The sequence below is a fragment of the Xiphophorus hellerii genome, chromosome 15 (genome assembly GCF_003331165.1).
Source record: "Xiphophorus hellerii strain 12219 chromosome 15, Xiphophorus_hellerii-4.1, whole genome shotgun sequence".
In the NCBI taxonomy this organism is placed as follows: Eukaryota; Metazoa; Chordata; class Actinopteri; order Cyprinodontiformes; family Poeciliidae; genus Xiphophorus; species Xiphophorus hellerii.
In genome coordinates, this window is record NC_045686.1 from 8,724,060 (window position 1) to 8,730,427 (window position 6,368).

At 40.6% G+C, this 6,368-nt stretch overlaps 1 protein-coding gene and 1 long non-coding RNA gene across 2 annotated transcripts in view; both read right to left on the reverse strand.

Annotated features, from left to right (window-relative positions):
* Window positions 1-6,368, reverse strand: part of enpp1 (ectonucleotide pyrophosphatase/phosphodiesterase 1) — a gene marked incomplete at its 5' end in the record, with an annotated part of 381,118 nt that overhangs the window by 337,592 nt on the left and 37,158 nt on the right. The window lies entirely within an intron of this gene.
* Window positions 898-3,493, reverse strand: LOC116733858 (uncharacterized). The gene is made up of 2 exons (XR_004342118.1): window positions 3,255-3,493; window positions 898-2,140 (listed from the first exon to the last, which is right to left on the reverse strand). It is a non-coding gene; the product is annotated as an uncharacterized LOC116733858 (long non-coding RNA).

Consider the following 6,368-nt stretch of genomic DNA (forward strand, 5'->3'; position numbering starts at 1 on the left):
TGACACTGAGTAAACCACAGAGTTTTCTCCATGTCTGGTTGTGGTTCTGGGGATGCAGAGAAGACTTGAATCAGAACACCTGAGAGGTTGAAGGTTGGATAACGCAGACCCTCATAATTATCATGTTTTGGTGTCAGTGAGCTATGGAAATCCAGCTGAAGTATCTTGAATGTATTCTGTAGCACAGTACAGGGACAGTTTCCGGTCATGAGGCCGTTTAGAACTTGGTGATGGCTTTCAATTTTTCCCTGGATTTAGTGAAAACATGAGCCACCCCAAAACATGATATTGTAAAGTTCAATCATGATCAACGGACAGCTGGTAAACCTTGTGCAGCTGTAGACAGCTGTGCAGCAGTTGGTTTGTTTAATAACTCAGTTTTGCCTGTCAGAGGTTCAAAAGCCCCACAGAGGAGAGTCTGACAATATTCAGAGAATAAATTAAATTGAAATACTGAAAGATGTTCATGTTGTTTTCCAAAAACACATGCAGTATTTATCACAATGATCTGCACCATTTTACACCAACATTAAATCCTTCGAATTTTCAAATTCGACAAATGCAATTAGATTTTTTTTAATGATTCAGTTGAACTGCAGTTCAAAAGTATGGTCCAGTAGTCATCGGTTAAATTTAAGTGCATTTCTATTTATTAGTTTTGTCAGTTTCATGTCATTTCAGTGACCACTGTGAGCTTTCTGAACATTAATAGGAAGTAAGCAACTTTTTTGTGTGTAGTACTTTAATATTTATTAAATACCATTGAATAACTTGAATACTTAAATCATTAAAGAGCATTTGTTCATTTAAATATTCCTTAAATGATTAAAGAGCATCTCGAATTTATAAACAGCCCACAAAACTTAAACTGACAAAAACATACTGAGGTTCAGGAAAGAGTTATGACAAAAAAATGGTTTATTCAAGTTCAAAAACAAGCAGGTGGATAATAAACGATTCAGCTGAATACATGGATTGCAGAGGTGGAAGCCTGGAAAAACTGGTGCAGTCAAACCTTCTCCACAGTTATACTGGGAGGCGTTCCACAACGGTTTTAAAAAGAACGAGGAAATGCAGCAGCTTTAAAGAGCACACATACCAAATATCAGAAAATAAACAGGATTGTCTATTCATAACAGAGATGGGTACAGTAGTCTCCTCTAAACATATTTAGGACATGTGATACTGTTGCCGATGACAACACTGACCTACACCTGTTCAACTATCGACTAAATATGTCAGGACAAGGATTCATTCATTTTTATGGACTTTCAGGGATAGTAGTGATTAAAAAAATGTATCATGCTATTTTTGAAATTATTTGGTTAAAAAAAACCTCAAGAAAAGCCAAGAGGTTCACAAAAACCAAAAAAAGAAGAAAAAATCAAAAGTAACATCAGCAACCTAAAAAAGGTCAGTTGTTAGCCTAAGAGCTACGGAAGGACAAGGTGGGTCACCAAACAGCACGTTGCATCTTAATCTTCTGATTACACAAATAGGAGTTTACACATTAAAACATATCTATAGTCACTGTTAAAAAAGAAAAAACAGACCCTGTCTAAAATATTTGATGCCTAAATGAGTTCATTGTGAAAGTTGTCCTACGTTTCTAACAAACTTATTTTTCTTTCAGAATCTTTTTCTGAAAAGGCTTCCTTATTTAAAACCAGATAATGAACCAACACACACCGTCTCCCCAGACAGAAGCTCTGAAGCATTTTATCAATAAAGAGATGAAATTATTCCACTTCCATGTCAGCGTGCATATTTCTCTCCTATAAGGTATTCCTGTCAGCTCCCATTGCTAAAAACATTCTCAAATTTTCCCAGTCCATTAACATGGCATCAAACTTTCACATAAAAATAACTGAGATCAAGTGCCACAAGCCACAAACTGCACTTCATCTAGACTAAAAGAGAAAGATGGGAAAATGGACAGTAAAAGTCGGTTTCCCCAAGTTTCTCAGATTGTCACTGAATTGTTTCAGTTCTTGTCCAAAAATCCCAGAGGTCAGTTTGGCATTTTATGAGGAGTAGTCCGTGTCTGGTGGCTTTGACGGAGTTTCCTGTGGATTTTTCTGAGAGGGGATCCCAGGGTTTCCGTTCTCCGGTCCACTGTTCAGTGTCATCTTCTCCAGAGCTGCAGAATGGAGAGAAAAGATTAATAAAGAACAAAACGTTCTCAATCTGACTGAATTAAAAATGATTCCTCCTCAGAATTCAAAAATAATTCAATATTTTGGGACAAACATGCTGCTGTTTATCCTTCAGACGGCCTCTCTTCACAGAAAACCTCAAGACAAGTGAAGGAACTGGCAGCTAAAGCTATATAATGTCGCTCAACATGTGAATGAAACCAGCTTTACAGAAGGAAACACTGAGCTGAAATTTCAGGAAAAGGAATCTGAGCCTGGATCAGCTCTGACCCAGAGATATCTTTGTCTTGTGAAAGACGTGGAAGCAGCTGGTGAGAGAGCTCACACCTGGTTCAACAAGAAATGTCTCCTCTTTGGAAATTAGAGGTAGAATGACATTGTTGTATGACTGAAGATTAATGTTCATTTCTTATTTTTTGTTAGACATATCAACTTGAATACTGGTTCATATAATCTGTTGACCTCGTGCTGCTTTCCTTCCTTAAAGGAACCGAGGTTTCATGTAATGCACTTTGTTAATTCAGCTGGTTGAAATAATTGTGTTCCTCAATTTTTTATCTAAAGGATCAGTTATGATGGAGAGCATGTATTCTGTTAAAAGTTTCTATTTTACACATCCCATTCATATACAGATGAATAAAGTATCCATGGACCGTTTTTGACTTTCTGCACATCTGCTTTCAAAAGTAAAGACATTTCTACACCAAATTGGTGCAAAAATTGATAGTACACTTAAGGAAATGAAAGTTTCATTAACTATTTAAATTTGAATACTTTAACAGCTATTTGAATGTCTTAGCTCCATTTTCACAATCAGTCATATTGGACATTAGCATTCGATTGATTTATTCCGTTTCTATTCTCACATCTAGCAGGAAAACATTGAAAACTAGGCAGGACTCGTCACTGCTCCATGAACGGATTTGCAAGTTTCATATGTGATTTACTTGTGTGAATTCTACAATATCTCAGGAGCTTTTTGATGTTTCACTTTCACACACAAATCAGACTTGTGGAGACTCTTGTTCTAATTTGACCAAACACTGTCCTTAACTCACTTTTCCTTTACAGTCTATTTGAAAAAGAGATTTCCTTCACCCTGAAGTGATGCTGAGCTGTTGCCTGGTGGCGCTGTTGTGCTGCTGTCCTCCAGTTCATCCAAGTAGAGTCGGTACCGGTGGCCGCTGTCATCTTCATACTCCACATTCTCATCATCACTGTCCACTTCTGGGGCCACGTACACCACCTCGAACTCAATTTGTCCTCGCTGCCACAAACACCCACAGTGAGCATATTAAGACAAATAAGCTGTTCATAAAGAAGTAACTCTTTAAGCCTTTGTGCCTTCTGGTCTTCTCCAGGATGCATAGTTCTAAAACAGTCCACTAGTTTAAAATCCCTAACGATTCTCTGTAATAAAAGTGATGTTTTGTCTACCTTAAAATCCTGTCTATTTCTTTTCCTATCTTTTCTAGATAAAATGCAATTAAAATCCCCCCCAATTATTAAAGGTTTTGTTCCCAGCATGTGGGGCTGCAGTTCCTCTAAAAAGTCATACCTGTCGTGTTTGTCATTAAAGCCATAAATATTTAAGAGGTTAAAATCCTGTCCGTTAAAAGTCAGATTTGCTAAAAGTGCTCGTCCCTCTCTCACCACGGTGCTCCCCTTCACCAAGATGTGCGGGTTGTTTATTAAAATGGCCACGCCGTCATTTTTATTTCCATTGGAGCCGCTCCATATAGACGGCCGTGGCCACAAGTCCTGCCACCGGGTGTAAGTCTTTAAAAACGGGAGTGAACATTCTTGTAGTAAAAACACATCTGACTGTACGGAGCTTAAAAAGGATAAAACACTCTGGGCTCTAACTCGCGACTTCACACTTCTAACATTGATGGTTGAGAAGGTGAGAGTCATGAGTATGATGGCTAAAATCAAGTACGACATTTTAAAGGATTAAAAACAAGATAATACTAATTTAAACCCATGTTAAAAAACGGGCGGTCGTTAAAACAAGGCGGGTTCAGAGACTGTCCTGTGAACAGAGCTCTTCCTTCCCACATGGTGGTGCAGGTCGGGTTGGATCTCCATTCCCCCTTCGGGCTCTCGGTGTCGGCCGTCTTTCTAAAGCCGTTACCTTGTTTGGGTCCTCCGGGGTTGATTGGTGAGCAAAGTCTAGGAACGAGACCTCATTGGATGAGCCAGCGAGGAAGGCTCTGGATTCTTCTCCGAAAGAACCGAAGAGTTCCTCCAGCCTTCCTCTCTTCCCTACCTTGGGGGTAAGGTCGGGAGGTGACTCAGATGCCGGCCTCTTAGCCAGCTGGGCGTCGGGGAGGGGGGCATCATCGCTGCTGTCAGTCTGTTCTTCCTCAGAGTCCGAGCTAGCTCAATGAGTAAATTGGCAGAGCAAAAACTTACGTCATATCCCTTATTGAAAGGCAGGGTAAAGATACAATTCAGGTCATCTGGCCGAAACTTCAGCACCTGTTGAATCAGCTTCCTGGAAAAGTCCAATCTCGTTACTTCCTTCCCCTCCCCGCTTCCCGCCCTCTCCTCTCCTCCAATCAGAGGACCTGGCGGGAGATTTGAATTTTCCGACCCAGCTGCGTCCACTTGCTCATTAGCCGTTTCCGTTAGCGTCTCTTTTCCTTTTTTCAGTTTATTTGCAAACGATTTTGGACAGTCTCTGAACAAATGATCCTGTCCACCACACAAATTACATTTCCGCCCGTTCGTACATTCATCAAAAGTGTGTCCCACTTCTCGACATTTACCGCAGAATACTTTTTCACAAGTTTCGGCCAGATGACCATGCTCGCCGCACTTCCTGCACAGTTTGGGTTGGCCTTGATAGTGAATGTAGCCTCTGTTCTCCCCCAGGACCATCATTGAGGGGAGATGCTTCAGGCCCTGGAAGCCTTGGGGGTCTTCCCATTGCTTAATGGGGACCCGCCAAGCACAGTTCCAGATGCCGTCCACATCCCGCACCTTCATAGCCTGGCCTCTCACAGTGCAGTATCTACCCAGCCACATACAGATGTCTTCAGCACTGACAGTCTCATTGAACATCCTGACAATCACCGTTTTCAGGGAGTTGTCAGTCAGTTTCTCGACGTCAAATACTGAAAACTGGGTCTTAGCATTTTCAAACCATGTCCAAAATTCCTTAAGAAGTGCGGCAGAGCAAAAACTTACGTCATATCCCTTATTGAAAGGCAGGGTAAGGATACAATTCAGGTCATCTGGCCGAAACTTCAGCACCTGTTGAATCAGCTTCCTGGAAAAGTCCAATCTCGTTACTCTATTTTCTTCTTCTTTTTCCTTAAATAAAAATCGAACACTGTGGTTCCTCCGCATGCCGGCATGGCTAGCCGCCATGGTGGAGGCACCACCAGTTAAAGGTTTAAAACCTTTACTAAAACCAATTGTAACGGATACACTATTTAAAATAAATTAAGAGTTTTCTAAATTAAGTATGAGAGATTGTTTATGGATGTTTGTCTGTTTTGATTAGTATTTTTGTTTGGGTTTTTTTTTTTGTTTGATTTAATGGTATTTACACTTTGTAATGTTTTGGGGTTTTTTTTGTTGTACCTCTTGGGCTGCCGTAATTAATGAGGGCGGGCCCTTTAAAGCTGGTAGTATCTCATGCCAATCAACGACTTGAACTGTCAGGCTGGGTAGCATGAAGAAATCAAGTGTTCCCCAGTGAAAGCAGCGAGGTACGTTTTGTTTTGTTGATTGTATTGTAAGTTTATGTTTGTATTTTAATATTTGTATATGTTTTAGTTTTCACGGTGACTGTGGTGACTGTGGTGACGAATCACCCGAAGAAAAAATAAATAAAAACGCTAAATTCACCCGTCGAGACTTGCTGAAGAAATTCAACTGCTGGGGAGCTGCTACAGTGAAAACTCGAGGCTTCCGTGTGTCGCCTTTTCATTTGACGGTGAGACGTTTGGATCGGACATCGGCCGAGGTTTGGCGCTGCGTCGGAGTCAACGCCACCATGAGGAGCTGTCTTCGTGGAGGATCCAAGTTAGCATCAGAAACTGAATCTGACAGATGACCAATGGCGCGGTGAGAAATTGACTGATCAAACAACGCGGAAATAACTTGGACATGACGTCACCTGAATATGTATGAAATTAAATGAGTTCAAGGACTATGTTTGGTCAAATTATATGCCAAATTACTTACAAGGTATGTAATTAA